Here is an 18,293-nt window from a genome sequence, read left to right on the forward strand (position 1 = left end):
ACAGCTTTCTACTTTGCAATGCAAATTCCCAATTGCACAACTGAAAAATGGTTCTTTTATAGCCTTTCCTGGTCTCTTCTTTTTCTTCATTTCCTCTAAGACATTTATAATAATAAATAAAAAGGCAGAGGAGACAGTTTTATACTGAAAGAGGCTCGGCTACTTTGGATGTGCAGCCAAAGCCTGGCTTTCACAAGTCCTACCAGTAAATATTAAAAATGCCAATCCTCCTATGTTCTAAACGCAAAAGAAAAAGAAAAAACGTAAAAAGTGGTGGAACGAAACTAAAAAAACTCATCTCTCATCATTCAGATTGTACATGGGATCATGAGAAGTGTTTATGAAATTAAGGAACAACCATATTTACCACTAATATTTGTCATCGTAATTGATGAATAAACCAAGTAATTTGATCAAGTTGGTTTCAAATCCTGGAACATTGCATCCCACTTCATCTCTTCAGCACCATCTAACCAACTTCCCTTTTCCCTTTTCCCTTTTCTCTTTCTTCTGGTACTTCAGCACCATTGTGATTGGTGGAAGATGAGTCCCATTGGTGAGCAGCAGCCGCCCTTCTGCACCCATCCCCACCCTCTTCTTTCTCTTCCACATTGCGCCACCTTTCCATTTACTCCTTTGATTAACAACAAGAAGAGCCGACGCTTCTCTCTCCACCATTTACTCCTTTTTGTTCTCTTGATTGCCGACATGAGCCTCCGCACTACTGGTCTCCAACCACTCGTCTGATTTCCTTTGGTTTTCCCTGCAAGCTTGAGAATTTCCAGCCTGTGTTTAGCTATCGATATGCCCATGCTTTGGAGAAACTCATGGTCCAAGTATACTATGTCTTCTTCTTCAAGCTCGTTGTGGGAAAATGAAAGGCCGTACTCGTAAACCAGGGATGGCTCAAGGCCTGTTTTTGAAAGCCAAGAAAACCAGTCCATGCCCTTCCAATACCACTATACGACTCAGATATCTCAATGTCAGTGCCTCCAGAGTCCAGATTCAAGGCATATAAAATCTAGTGGACGACTGCATAGACAGGAGTGTATATAAATAATAATGATGATGATGATGATGATGATGATTAGGCCTGAGCAAATAAAATTGAAAATATATCCAAGTCCAAAAATTATCGTTATTTGAAATCCAATTAAATCCTTTTTTAAATTTAATCTATAATTAATGTTAATATCTTATGATATAAAAATAATTTAAATTTTCTATTTAAAAAATCAAAAAGTTATCATATAAAAGTTATTAGATATTTAAAACATCTGACTGCTTCTTAATATTAAATCTTAAAATAGAAAAGATTAGATGAAATAATGATTTAGGTTGGAGTTTGATAACCAGACCCTTTGCAGTTGTGCTGATTTGACTCTTGCAACCGTTGCATTGGAGCAAGCTACCAAAAACACCCTTCTACTTTACCAAATTATGGTGAATAACATAATTACTGGCATTATGATGAGAATCCTAACTTTGTAAAATAAAATAGGACACCCAGGCTACCATAATAGTAGGCATATCTTCGTCCAATGATTTCTACATTATTTATCTTCTGCTCAAACCTGCATTATATAATTATATCAAAACATTATTTTATTTTTTATGCATTTTTCAAAAAAAATATTCTCTTTAAAATAAAAAAAACAGTGTAATTATATTTTCAAATTATTATAGGTCGAATTAAAACTTAATTAATTTATTTAATATAATTTTTAAATCTTAAATTTAACCCTTTGTAATTAAAAAAGATTGATTGCTTCATTTTGTGCGCACACTGTCGAACATATTCACATGCCCCTATTGATTAGACTTTTGAAAATGAAGAATGAAGAGGTTCACGGAGCCCCTACTTTCATACTCTATCCATGTGAACTAAAAGTATTGATATTTTTCCCCTTGATCCCATGATTTCTTTTCTCCTTGGGATTTTTTATGCCAACAAATAAAAGAGCCCTCGTGGAGGATCATGTAAAGGTGGAGAAAAATTGCAAAAAAAAAATTTGTCAAGTTTATTAGAATTTTTAATTTATATCAATACTCAAATTTTTCATAAAAAACGCAAAAAATTGTGGTATGAGCTTAGAACTTACGGTACAATTTTCTACAAAGTCGCTTAAACGGATTAAACCAAATTAAAAACAAATAATTAAACTTACTCAATTCTAAAAAGTTGGATAGCCATAATTAAGGATGACATCAGAATAATATGGGCGACGCAGTTTTTTGTAACACTCAAATCCAATTCTGAAAAAAATCACCAGACCCAATCCTGCCTTGAAACATTACATGTTTAATGTTTTTATATTTGCAATATTAAATAAAATACTTGTTATAAAATCATATAAAATTAAAAAAAATAGATAATTAAAATATTACAAAGTATTGTACAAGTTTAAGTCGAGGAGGAGAGAATTTGACCTCCATTTACTTTAAAACCTGATTTTCAAACCCCAAAAAAAATCAAATTGGATTGAAACCTGTCAAAGTCGAATTATTTTGTCAGTAGTACACATCATGCATAAAAATAGTGTTTAGCAAATTTACAAATTTATGAAATATATTCAAAACCAAAAAACAAAAGTTCTTCACTTTTCTTATAGTTAAGCCTTTGTTTTTGTATTGTAACCCAAACTAACTCTTTTTTCCAAGTTTATTCAAAGTTAAATTTTATTTTTATGTAATAAAAATATAAAATTTACTTACATAAAATCATTGTTAAAAATAATATTTGGACCTTTACTTTTTCCGATTCAAGCTATAATATTTGGTATGACAGTGATATAGTTGTTGCAAGCAATATAATCGCTCTAAAAGACCTTTGAATAAAGTTAGGGGTAAATCATTTTTACGCTTTATTTTATGAAATGACATTTGATATTTTTAATTAACATTTTAGATTTTATAAAGGTTTAAAGCAAGGGAGAAGTGATTAAAATATACATCAAAAAAAGTAAAAGTACTAAAAAACCAACACTACAATATTCGAATTGAAATTTTAAACTATATTATTATTAGATACATGCAAGCTAAAAGTTTACGCGAATTAATCATCACAAATATCTCATTTATTTATTTATTTATCATCATTTTAATTACAATTAATCTTCTTTATGACAACCTCTTTTTTTACTATAAAATGTGATTGTTATACACTTATATAACAACATTCTTGTTAAGTTATAAAGTAAAATTTTAAAGGTTACACTATTTGAAATTTAATCTCCATATTTTTATTTGTAGGGATTTAGTCTCTCGACTTTTCGAACATGAAAATTTAAGTTCATTTATTAATAGTGTTAAAATTCTTCTATTAAATTTGTTGGCGTGGCATTTAAAAAAAAACACTCACTTGGTATCCATGTAACAAAAAAAACTAACATTGTAATGAACCTGAATTTAATAGAAAATTTTATTGGTGTCAACAATTTTAAAATTCCACATCAGCATTTTAATTAGAATAAAGTATTTAGACTAACTAAAGACATTACAAAAATTGAGGTACTAAGTCAAAAAAATAAAATATAAAGATTAAATTTTAAATTTTAAATTTAATCGAAATATAAAACCTTTCATACATAATCTCAACAATAAAAGAGGGATTAGAAACTGGAATTTAGCCGTAAAAAAAATTTGATATTGGACATATGTCATGTAAGTAAGGCCTTAAGGCTTGTTTCATAGTAGTATAATTTATTTTATTTATATTTTATATAAAATTTAAATATTTTATTGAAACGATATATTAGCTAAAATTTATTTTTATTTCACTTGATATAATTAAATTTACTAAAATTTGAAATAATAAGTTGTTATTATTTTATATATACTAAATGATTGTTATTGATATATAAACAATAAAAATAAAACATAAACAACGGATTTTACAATGAAATGTTGTTATAAAAAGGAAGTTATTATTACTAATAAAACTTTTACTTTCAGAATACTTAATAATATTCCATATAAAAGCAGCAATTTAAACTACTATATCGGAGTCATATATATATATATATATATAATACGAGTATGTTTAAATTTCAAATGTCCGAAACCCATTCATAAGAGCTAATAACTTAATAGTATTAATTTTAAAGGCAGAGCAATGGGCCTGGCCTAGCATGCTACCTATCATGAGCCGCCTCTTCTTTATACTGCCAACAACCCTAGTATTTAAAATAAGAGTAAACTACATCATTAGTCACTAAATTAGAGGTAAATTTTCATTTTAATCACTTAACTAAAAAAATTACAATTTAACCACTAAAATTTTTGAAATTGTTTTTTTTATCACCCAACTATTAAATGACACTTTTTTAGTTGGTATAATAATAATAATTTAAGTCCTCAATTTTTTTTGTATTCTATCAAATTTACTCCTATTCTATATAAAAAATAATTTAAAAAACTCAAAATTATTAAAAATAAAAAATTTCTATATAAAAATTCTAGAAATATAAAATCTTGAAAATATTTTTGTTGAAGAACTAATATGTATGGGAAATAAAAAAAATCATCATTCAATGGAATCCAGTAGAAAATTAAAAACAAAACAAAACAAAGTTAGATCATTACATGCTTTCTCAATGTTTCTAAAAACTAAATTAATAATATCTTCAAGTCAAGTTACATGCCCCCAAATAATATTGAAAATTGATATTACAAAGGCTTGTAAAATAGGCTCTGATGTCATTTTTAGCCAAAAATATAATTTTTACCACAAAATTTTCTTTTTCAGACTCAATCTAAAATTTTAATTCATTTCAATTATTTTTTTCAAAACACAAATTATAAAAATAAATTATATTCTGAATTTTCTCTTTTCCAATAACAAAAAAGCTAGGTCAAGAAATAAAAGAGGTAAAAATAGAGAACCAATAATTATGTTTAATTTTTTCTATATTTTTTTAAAGAATGGGTATTGAATATTTCTATGGAGATAGAAAAATTGGAGGGTTTAAAAATAATTTTTCCTCATTTTCTCTCACTTATTTTTATTTTTATAGAATACTTATTTTTACCCATTAACAATATTCAACACCGAAGTTAATGACTAAATTGAAAACAAGACTTGATTGATACGATAAATATTTTAATGATTTAAAATTCGAGACCAATCTAAAATATTACAATTAATTCTATTATTTTAAAATAATTTTATACTAAAAATTAAATTTTAAATAGATTAAAGGTAGATCTAATTTATATAATGTAAAAGTACTGTTGTGAGAGAATAAAGAAGTGAATAAATAAAATGAGAAGAAAACAGATTGGAAAATAAATAAGATATCACATTTATAAAAATAATTAAAACATGTTCACATTTGAAACTGAATATTTCATTTTCATAGAACGAGTCAAGCAACCATAAAAATAAATATAAAATATAATTAAGCGGTCTCTCAACTGTTCATACTTTTAAAATTTTGGGCCCCATCTCGCGCATTCTACGCACCTGTCTAAATCTCAAGATATGTTAACGATAAATTAGGTAATGATTTATTTACGACGCAATTTCTCGTCTTAAACTTTTTTTTTTATAAAGAATATTGTACTTGGCCAATTTAATGCCATTTCTCGTGGTTTTGGGGACAAAAGTTTTTGGAATCTTCTATGAAATTTTCATTTTTAAGTGTTTCTTTTTTAGAGCTCAGAATAATGCTATATTTGGTTATCTTCTATACTATGAAACCAATAAACATATTTTAATTTAAAGAAATATTTATTTACATCAGATTTTAAATATTTTTATAATTTTTTTATGATTAATATTTGAATAATTCAACCATTATATTTCATGTTATATTAAATTTAAAATAAATTATTTTTAACTATTAATATTACAGTGTTTAGATGGATATGATAAAAATATTAAATTAATTTAAATTTTACAACATAATAAAAAAATACTATAAAAAGCGTAAGCATTGAAATTTGAGTTCTAACTGCTTCAATTTTCTATCTAAAATAATTAGGTAAACCAGTTGAAATAAACCTAAATTTATTTTATTAAATGTTTGTTTTATACGAAAACTGAAAAAATTAAACAAATTCGAGATTTAAAGAAACTTTGAAAATATAAATCCTTTTTCTAGTGGAAATACGAGTAATTTGTAATTTTTAGATAAAAATATGTTATCTTAATTTACGATAATTTTTAATTTAACTAATATTGCTTCATTTATGATACTTAACTTCAGTCAAATAGTTGTATTACAAAATTAACATTTTTGTTATAGATGAGTCCAAGATTTCAGCCTTAACCAACTCACAAATTAAAATTTTAAAATAAATAGCATTTTTTACCTAGAAAAAGGTTATGATAAACTATATTAGCAGTAACCCAATTATAATTTTTTTAATTTAACCCTCAACCAACTATTTGTATTTTTTATCACTCTATTATAAAAAAATTACAAAATAATCTATTAGTTATTTAATTTTATCTTTTTTGATCAATGACTATTTTAAAATTTTAAAAATTTTTATTTTTAGGTTAACTAATTGGTCACCAAATAATTTTCAAATTTTGCATTTAATTGAGGAAAAGCAATCCACATCTAAATGTACAAATTTACAATTTTAATTTTTAAGTCATCGAGAAAAATAAATCGGGGATAATGTTAGAGCCGTAAAATAAATTCTGATATTAAAATATAATAAATCAATATTTGTTATGTCAAATTATTAAGAACAAAAAACTAAATGTGAAAGTGTACTTAAATCCATTGATATCTTGAAATATTCAAACATTGTAGTTTTAATCTTCTAAATTAACACGTAGAAGGTAGCTCTCTATTTTATGACAATGAAATATCATAAAGTTACGAATGTATAATTTAAAGACCATAACTCGAATATATAACTTTTATATATTAACCTTAATTTTTAATAAATCAAGTAATTATTTTTATTATATGTGTGATGTCTTATATTATTAAAAAAAATATTTATCCCCTCCTCCTATCATTAGTACAGTTAAAAGTCTTCACGAGCAAGTATGAAATAACATTACGTGACTTTAAGATATAATAAAATAGTAATATCCTTATAACATTTGTAGATTTTTTTATTATTAAACTTACAGATATTTTTTATTAGCAGCGGACAAAATGTTTATTTTTAATATGCTAATAAAATGTTTTGCCTATTAATGAACATGGTAATAATTTTTCGTATGGCATTTAAAAGTTTATTTTTGAAATAAGTAAAAAAATAAAAACATAATTAAACAGTGAAGTTGTTGTCTTTACATATTCAAATTTTACAGAATACGGAATTCATGACTTCGATGCGTTTAACTTGTTCATATCTCAAGGTTAACAACATCCTTAAATGTGTGGCACTGGACAAGTTCCACAATAATATTGATTTGTTGGCATTCTATTCAAACCGTTGTGACAAGCTTATATTTTTCTAGAAACCCTAATCAAATCCAGTTTATGTTTTCTCTTTCTTACTTTCTTTGATTGATGCGTGTACTTGTAAAATTTATACTCTGAATCTATTAAATCTTATAGAATTATATGAATTAACGTAAGCAAGCTTTAAATTTTGACGATAGATTAAATAACATATTAGGGGTGAAGATAGAAAATTTATTTAAGAATATAAGCATTAAATTTTAATTTTTATGATAGATAGTGAAAATGTAAAATTATCATTTGAAAATTTTATATATTTATAATTTTGAAAGAATTTAAAAAAAAATTATCATTTTTAATGAGAGTCAAAGTGTAGTTTTATTTTTACTAATTTAAAACTTTAAAAAAACTTAAATAGAGAAATTTCTATTTTAGGCTTGGACCGCCGAATCAAATTTAGCAAAAATTAAAAATAAAGGAAAGTGATGTTGGTAAAGGAGAACTTCACAAGTTATGTACATCTTATCGCCATTTCATACATTACATTTGCAAAAAAAGGCATGTTTGATTGAATCCAAAATGCAAAAAGAAAAATTATATATGGAAGTCCAGCCAACCCAAATTGAATGGATTTCATCAGTGTGCTTTCCCTATAAATGTATATTAATCATTCATTATGTACAAAACGAAATAGTAGGAGCAATAAGATAGATAGAAAGTGGACAAAACATTTACAAAAAGGAAATTAAAGATTCTTCACATCATTAAATCATAATCACCCACATTACTTTATTCTATATATCATCATCTTTTTCATATCCCTCCACCACAATTCCAATCTTCATTATATCATCCTAAATTATTTATATGTAAGTAGTGGAATTTTTAGATTTACGAGTGGATTGTACATATAAAAGTTAAAAATATGTTTAAAAACTCCACTATATTTCAAACAATTACTCTTCTATTAATTGTGTTTAATGAATATGTTGTGTTGTTTTTGTCATTTTTATTAGAGATGGTAAAACTCGAATAACTTGATGGATTTCAAACTTATCCACTTCGAATTGAAATTATTTTTTTTCTCTTGAAAAGTGGATATGAGATGGGACAGGGTGAATTTTTTTTTTCTTTTGGATAATAAGTATGAAGTGGTTATGATAATTGTTTATCCCGCTCTACCCTACTCCACTATATGAAGTTATCATTTTACCCTTATATATTTTTATACCTGTATTAAAAGTTAAAATCATAATAATGTAATATAAAAAGATCCATATTTTTAATGTTTAAATATTCGTTTGACTTTTTAAAAAATAAAATATTAAAAATAACTAATAAAAGTTAAATTAAAATAAAGTGCGCCAGAGTGTAGATAAAGTTCATAACAAAACAAGATGAGTAGTGAAGTAAAACGTGCCAATTGTGAAACAATAATAAATTTGATAACATCAACCTATGTTACTATCCCTAATTTCCATGTTGTATTTAAATTTTATTTAATCAAATAAGATCTATAGGGATGACTCACATCACAAGAAAATAAAATAAAATAAAATGGTATTAAATATGAGAAGAGGAGTGAAGGAAAATAGTATTAAATATGATCAAGAATTAATTATTTTTTAATATATTGTACAATGTGCAAAAATAATATAAATATTTTTAGGAATAAATGTAAATTTTATTTTTATACAATATACACAAATTGTGTAACACCCCTTACCCGTATTCAATACCGGAATAGGGTACGAGGCATTACCAAAACACATGCACTTGTAAACGTATTTAACCGAGTTATAAAATTTCATTTAAATTAAAACTTTCAAAATAATTAACATGCTTCTATAACTTTTCACAGTATATCCTCAAAATGTTATAATCATAATAATTAGGGCTTACGAGACCCGATACATACTCATGCAATTCAATACTTCATTTCCATTTCCCTCAATTCGCAATTTCTCATGCTCACGATTTAGATCATATCACTAGCAATTTCCATTTAGTTCACGTACAATTCAATGACATCAAGTTCAACACTAATACGTATTTACCATTTAACTCAATGTTTATTGATTATACCATTCAATAACACATTTATGAAATTCTCAATTTTGCAACGAAAATATCATTTTAGCTTGAATAACAACATCGTCCTAATATAAGTACACTACCACTTATCCATTTACTTTAATTCTTTTGGGCCCATTTGTCACTTACCATCCTTAATCAAATTAGGGAACAGTTACGGAAAATTGAGTACTTCACTTTCACTTTGCCATAGTATAACTATGGTCTTACATATGATCACTTATCACTTGTCCCTGATCAGATAAGTGTAGCTAGGCTACCACTTATCACTTTGTCACTTGATCAGATAAGAGTAGCTAAGGCTACCACTTATCACTTTCTCACTTGATCAGATAAGTGTAGCTAAGGCTAACACTTATCACTTTGTCACTTGATCAGATAAGTATAGCACTTATCACTTTTTCACTTGATCAGATAAGTGTAGCTAAAGCTAACACTTATCACTTGATCAGATAAGTGTGACACTTATCACTTTTTCACTTGATCAGATAAGTGTAGCTAATGCTACCACTTATCACTTTCTCACTTGATCAGATAAGTGTAGCTAATGCTACCACTTATCACTTTATCACTTGATCAGAAGTACTCAAATCCGGCGTTCCGCTCAATTTGATCATTTATTCATATATCAGGCTTACCAACATGTGTTAATTCATAAACCATTCATGACATTATTTCATGCCACATCATATATTGAATATACCATACACACATACTATGAAACTTTATTTTCACACATGCCATGACCAATAATGCACAAATATAAGTATAATTCATATTTCATCGTTTATCAATTAAAATCAAGCATATGACCAATTATACACAAATCATTCATATATTTCCCAATTTTCCTCCTCCTCCTCTCCATTCCACATCCTTAATGTGTATAACACACTTAAACAACATTAGCTATAATTTCACTATTCACTCACATGTATATTCAAAATTGTTTATCCGAGTCAGAGTCACTAAATTATTTTTATCCGGAGCTACAGAGCTCCAAATTAAGATCCATTAATTTTTCCTGAAACTAGACTCACATATCTTCATATCATAAAATTTTCAGAATTTTTGGTTCGACCAAATAGTACAGTTTATTCTTTAAAGTTTCCCCTGTTTCACTGTCTGACAGTTCCGACCACTCTTCACTAAAAATTAATTATCTCATTGTAAAGAATTTGGATGATGTTTTTGTTTGTTTCTTATAAAAATATACTCATTAAGGATTCTAACTATATAAATTATAACTCATAATAATTTTTGTCCGATTTTTAATGATTTTCCAAAGTCAGAACAGGGGAACCCGAATTCATTCTGACCTTGTCTCACAAAATCTATTATATCTCATGATTTACAATTCCATTGCTCACACCATTTCTTTTATAAGAAACTAGACTCAACAAGCTTTAGTTTCATATTTTATTCATCCTCTAATTCAATCTCTACAAGTTTTGGTGATTTTTCAAAGTTACACTTCTGCTGCTGTCCAAAACTGCTTTAGTGCAAAATGTTGATTTCCATTTTGCCCCAAATTTCACAGTTTATACAATTCGGTCCTTTCTCAATTAACCCCTCAATTAATCTAATTTTCTCAATTAATACTTTACCTAGACATTATAAGTTGTTACTCAACTATTGAAATCCAGAATTTCCACATATAACTCTATCTTCAAACTCTTTTACTATTAGGTCCCAAACATTCACTTTCTATTCAATTCTTTCAATAAAATCAGCATATGAACAATTTAAAGCTCTAATTTCATGATAAATCATCATATAATTCCAGCACATTTTCATATCAACTTTCAACTTCTTTCATAAAATCAAAAACTAATGAATTTAACAAGTGGGCCTAGTTGTAAAAGTCATACAAATACAAAAATTTCAAGAAATAGTCAAGAATTGAACTTACTTGTAATAAAAATATGAAGAACCAGCTTGAAGAAGCCCTTCCATGGTGTTTTAGCTAATGAGAATTCAGAAAAATGAAGAGAAATCTAGATAATTCCTCTTTGGTCCTAACTTTATTAAGCAAATTTTGCAATATTCCAATTTTACCCTTAATTCTTCTCACTTTCTTGCTGATTTCATGCCTTTGCCGTCCAGCCCAAATAGACCTTAGGTCTATTTGCCTTTTAAGCCCTCTTCCTTTTATCATTTAAGCTATTTAATTATTTCCCAAAATTTTGCATTTATTACAATTTAGTCCTTTTTGCTCAATTAATTATCGGAACTTTAAAATTTCTTAACGAAACTTTAATACTAACTTTTTAACACTCCATAAATATTTATAAAAATATTTATGGCTTGGTTTAAAATCCCCGAGGTCTTGATACCTCATTTCGATTCTAATTATTTTAATATTTATTTCTAGTGCACTATTCACTATTTCAAAAATTTTCCTAACTTCACATTTAACTTATACTTACTAAATTAATAATATTTTCTACCCATTTGTCGAATTTAGTGATCTCGAATCACCGTTCCGACACCTCTGAAAATTCAGGCCATTACATTTTTTTTTCTCGTCGGATTTGTGGTCCCGAAACCACTGTTCTGACTAGGCCTAAAATCGGGCTATTACAAATTGTTTTTTAGGATATAAATACACAATTTTATTAAACCATGAAAATCATATAAATATATAACATTTTAAATATAGTTATAATATAAAAATATGTTAATATAAGGAGAGGATTATACTGGTATTGAATTTTCAAATATTTTTATAATTAATATTTTAACAATTCAAATATTTAATATTTTTAATATAATTATATTTATCAATAATATAATATTTTAACCGATGAAATATATATAGAATATTATTTTTATTAATACTAGATTATGTCATACCTATTACGTGTGTGGAAGAAATTTTTTTAACAGTAGATATATTATCTTCAAACTAAAAAAACATTTCCTTAAATTAGTGGTTGAAGTTTTTCTATCTTAAGATCTAAACTAGTTATCAAGTATGCAACAATCAATACAGATTTTTCCTTTTCCATTTTTTTTTTAGAATAATTACATTCAAAATTGGTGTAAAAGATTAATGTGCATTGCCATAAATATAAAGTTTAATTGCAAATTGGGAAATTTAAATTATTTTATTCTTTAAGCCCGTATAAATTGGAATGTTCCAATAATGAACTCAAGATTAATGGTAATGTAAGGGAATGATTAATGGAAACTTGAAATAATCATTTATGGAATTTATGCATATACAGATTTTCAAAAAGAGTCTAATATTAAGGAATTTTTTAAAAAAATTAAACATAGTTTTATGCGATATAAATTGTTAGCATAATTTAAGACACATGTCCTATTGGTTTAATGCCAGATGTCAAACTCTCAACTTATACAACAAAGTGGGGTTTACGGGTTTGGTTAGAATGATATTAGATACTTATAGCTATTATCAAGATATATTGGTAGCGTTTGATATGATAAAAAGTAATCACTTTTTTAAAATTTAATTAATCGAAAAACAATTTTAATGTTTGGTATGTTAAAATTTATTTTCTTTTTTTGGAATCTAACTCTCTTTTACAAGTTACTTTCTCATGAATATGACAATATGATTCTTATGGTAAAAAGTATGAAAATTAAAAAAAATGTTACAACAAAATTAACTCTAAACATAAAAGAAAGAAGAAGTTACTGCAGTATTCCTTTGTCCTTCTACTTGATTTCTTGTATTATTTTAACGGATTTTTCGTAAATATTATATATGTAATTTTTTAATTTTATTCAAAATCAAGTTTTATATATACATTATTTTACATGTACATTATTTTTTTTTACAAAATATATGTAGGACAAATTTGAAATGATTTTCGTTTCATTTAGCATTATAAATATTTAAAAAAAATATCAATTAATTTTTTATTAAATATTTAATTTAAATATTTGTTAATAATAAAGTTTATTATAAAAATTAAACCTGTCAGCTTGGGTATAGTTATGCCCTATTTGTTTTCACTTCGTTTTGCCTTTTCAGAATTTTCGGTTTTTAATGAATATGTTTTTCATTAAAAAATACATTAATATCATGTTAAGAAAGTATTTAGTGAATCAAATGTAATAGTGTAACATTCATTAGAGTTTAATCAATATCTTCATATCTATACCAAATATTATAAAGTAAATTTTCCGGCAATCACATTTCTAAGTATCACATTCCAAATAATGACATTCTATTAAAATCATAATATAAAAAAACACCAAATACTACCTACACGTAAATCAATCATGCACTAAAATACAATAAACTTGAGAAAACTATAACAAATTATCACATAAAGAGCAAATTACAATTTTCGTAATATTTTTTCTTTTTATACAATTGAAGAAGGATAATGGAATTACATGGAATCGAACAAAAACTCTCATTTCAACAACATATTACTATTGTCTATTGTCACCGGATAAGAAGTTGTTAACAATTTTTTATAGCTTTATAATATCATAAATATGTTTAAAATATTTCATTTTTATATAATTTTAACTATAAAAAAAATTTAATGATAAATTTGGCCACTAACGTTTGCAAGTTTTGTCAAAATTACCCTAATTATATTACTGAGTCTTTTTTTGCCATCAACATTTGTTCTTTTTTTTAATCTGCTTTTTTAATAGATTTAATGAAAATATGGTTAAAAAAGTTAATGGGGATGATGTGGAATTTCATATGTGGAGTATTTTCAATGAGATATAATTTATTACTTAGATTACCCAATAAGATAATTACATGTGAAAAATAAAAAAAATATTAAATTAAAAAAATAACTCTTAATTTAAAGAAAATAAATGTAATTATCTAAAAAAATTAATTCAGTAAAAAAATTCTTAAAAAACAAACCTATGAAATATTGAAATCTTTTGAAAGAAAATAAATATTGAAATATTGAAATTTTTTTATTAATTTTTTAGAAAAAACGGATTGAAGAAAATAACAAAGGTTGATTGCCAAAAAAAAGTTCAAAAATATAATTAAGGCTGCTAACTTTTATATGTTTTGTCAAAATTGCCAAATTTATCATTAAGTCTAAAAAAAATCATATTATATAAATTTTTGTATATGTTATTTTTTTTATACCGTTTGTATTTAATTATAGAATAACGACGCGTGGCTGAGTGCGATGGGCCTATTTGAAAGCAACAGTGGGGGTCGAATTCAAAACCATGTGTGTGGTTTTTGTCTGAAATAGAAATTGGAGCATATATATTATTAATATTAATATAGTTGGTCTACCGACAGATTGTTTTGTCGCCGTTGGATTTGGATTTCAATAATGATGTTGATGTTTGTCTCCGCAACTAATCTAAGACGAGGATAAGAAATAACGACAAAACCCATTTCCCAATCAAACATGGCTTCATGTAAGAGATCTTTATTCCTTAATTCGATTTTAGTTAAATTTAACATTATTTTTATTTAAATTTAATCATAATTATTTTTTTAAAAATCACTAATACAAGACAAGACAATACAATTACAAATATAAATTCATATTCGACCAACTATAATTTAGAATCAATTAATACAATGCACAACATATTAAGAACCGAACAAAAACTGGACCGATTCAAAAGAAAACCTGACAAAGTTCACACAAGTCTATGCATATGGTGAAGGGAGACGAATACATCAAAACTGAAGATAGTGAGACTCAAAACCGGGCTTTCAAGGTAAAAAAATAAAGTAGTAAAAATATTTAAATGTTTAAAAAATAATAAAAACAATAAAAAATTAGAATTGTATTTTGGAATAAGTCAAGCAATTGAAACATTATTAGAAATTCTATCACACGTACATGTGTGTGAAAACTACGTATTTAGAACATATGAGTGTGTTTAAATAACATACAATAAATAATAAAACATATGGTTTGAAATTAATTCATAATTACATATGCAATGTGTATGACATTAAAATTAGATTAAATTGCGAGTAAACGAAATTTAAACGTGTAAATACATTAGATTAAGAATATTAAATGCACTACAATTGTTTATTATGGTGTTATCATCAATCTTGAGTTGATGTCGAGTTAACTTATGACACCAATTCAATTAACAATATTACTAATATATACAATTGATAGAGGTAATAAGGTGTGCATAATAAAATTAAAATATGTAAAAATATTAAAATAAAATTTTGGGTGTGCAGTAACTTTAAGGTTTTTTCTAATACACTTTAATTGGATTCAAATCTCATCATATGTATATTTTTTATTATTATTTTTAAAATATAAAGACTAAAATACTCTCTAATACGATAACTTGTTTAAAATATAAAAATACATTTTAATAAATTTTCTAACCAGATTATTCCCAGGTTAACTCGTAATACCTATTTTGTAACAACTCTATAGTCACGGGTGTCAGAAAATGCATTTTCGAGATTCTGTTTTCGTAAATTAGACTCATAAATATTTAGTTGTGTGATTTATTAGGTTTTGGTTAGGTGAATTTGTATGAATTAAGAGTATTTAGGTATAAGGACTAAATTGTATAAAGGATGAAAGTTTAATTATAGATTCAAGAAAAATTAAAAGGATTAAAGAAGAAATTATGCCAATGGTCATAATTGAGGCGGCATAAAATGGAATTATTATAAAATTTAAAGTAAAAATATATATTATAATATTATATAATATTAAAACTTAATGTTTAAGTATATATATTATACTATATTATATTATAAAACAAAGAAATAAAAGAAATAGAAATAGAAAACGAAAGAAAGAAAACGAAACAGAAGGGAAAAAGAAAGAAATAAGGAGAAAGACAAGTTAGGGTTTTCAATTGTTCAAAGCTCAATTGATTAGTTAATTTAGTCCCTTTTTCTTGTAATTTTATGTTTTTGGAATTTCGGTATTAAATACTACCCAACCTATGTCAAAATTTTAGAAATTATTGAGTTTTTAAATGTTGTCTATATTGAATAATTTGAGTATTAGGATTAAATTGATAGATTTTTAAGTTAGAAATAAAATAGGATTGAATTGTAGAATAAATTATAAATTTTGAGTATTACGGATTAAATTGTGAAATTTTCAAAATTTAGGGATTTATGTGAAATTAGAGAGTTAAATCTAGTTTAAAGTGGAAATTGAATGAAAATATAGAATTAATTGTGAAGAAATAAAGTTAGTCTCGGTTTAGGGACTAAATTGGAATTTAGGAAAAAGTTGAATAAAATTTGAAAATATTCAATGTGAAATTGAATTGTATTGTATTAATGAATTTTAATTGTTTTAATTCCGTAGCTAACGTTGTGGCGAAAACCTCTACTAAGAAGGGAAAAGATAAAGTCAACGAGGAATAGCTCGAAAATTCTGGTTTGTATTTCTATAATCCGAAATTGGTTATTAATTGTTGTAATTTTTATTTAATGTATATGGTAAGTGTTGACGTAAGTAATTGATATTTTGATAATTGATTGAATGAATTGAATTGGTAGATATATATATTGAATGGATTATTTTTGAATTGGAATGATTATATGCGTAATTTTGTGATTATATGAAAAATCGGTATTGGATATTGATTATATCTGAAATGCGAAATTAAACTCTATTAACTGTATCAAGCTAAGTCGGATATAGATGGCATGCCATAGATTGGAAGAGTTTAGGGATTTCTTCGACTTCGAGTCGATGAGACACTGAGTGTTAATTCACTACTTCGAATTAATTCGATGAGGCACTGGGTGCCAATTTACTTCGGTTTAGCCGATGAGACACTGGGTGTCAATTTATTTCTTCAAATTATCCAATGAGGTACTAGGTACCAAACTGGTGTGTTTTGGTTGGATCCGTGTATCCGTCAGAGTCCGAGTCGTGTTAATAGGGGTAATCAAATGAGATGATACTATGATTGGTATTGGAAAACATTGAATGTGAAATGAAAATGAGGCACGTGAATTGTGTATTATATTGTGAAAAGTTATTTGAATAGCAAATATGAGAATTGAATATGTTATGAATGATGTGTTTATGAAATTGATTAATTGAATGATTAATGTTATGGTGTGATTAAATGTATATATTGTAATATATTGCATTTAAATTATTTGGATTATAGAAATACCACTGAGTTTATACTCAGCGTACGGTTTTGTTTTCCGTGCGTAGGTTAGGTACTTAAGTTTGATTACCTCAGCATCCATCAACGGTCCTGAACTTAAAACGTGGTGATGTATATCTCTTTTTGTGTCGGCATGTACCTAGGGCGTCTAAATATTAAATATTTTGTGGATTGATTGTAAATAAGATTATAAGTTAATATTAGTTGGTTATATACATATGAGTATGTGTTATGTTAATTAAGGCTATAATATGACATGTTTTAAATTAGTTCATAAATGAATATGATATAGGCAAATTAGAATGAAGTTGGTATCTTTACAAATTTGATTTGAATGATGTTTAAATTAATATGTTTTGATAATATAATTGTGGTACCTATGAGGGTACATTGGTTAGACATCTAGGTTGATTATTTTGACATGTTTTGAAGGTATTTGATCGTATTTTGAATTGGTTGAATAAATGATTTTAAAGTTGCTTGGTGTTCAAGATTGCAGGGAATTGGTAAACTTGATGTCTAAGAAGGTTCGTTTTAAGTCTACACGGCTAACACATGGGCATGTGCTTTGGCCGTGTGTCCCATGCAACTTAAAAATTTCAAAACAGAATGCTCATGTATTTTTACACGAGCAGAGACACGGGCGTGTGTCTCAACCGTGTGTGGCACATGGCCTAGCACACAGGCGTGTGACTTGGTCCTATGAACCTTACACCTTAATATTGT

General features: G+C 26.2%; 1 pseudogene; it reads right to left on the reverse strand.

The window, feature by feature from the left end:
• Positions 1 to 9: 9 nt before the first annotated feature.
• LOC107903237 (uncharacterized) lies at positions 10 to 1,046 on the reverse strand (annotated as a pseudogene).
• Positions 1,047 to 18,293: the final 17,247 nt, after the last annotated feature.

The sequence above is a fragment of the Gossypium hirsutum genome, chromosome D05 (assembly GCF_007990345.1).
Source record: "Gossypium hirsutum isolate 1008001.06 chromosome D05, Gossypium_hirsutum_v2.1, whole genome shotgun sequence".
Taxonomy (NCBI): domain Eukaryota; kingdom Viridiplantae; phylum Streptophyta; class Magnoliopsida; order Malvales; family Malvaceae; genus Gossypium; species Gossypium hirsutum.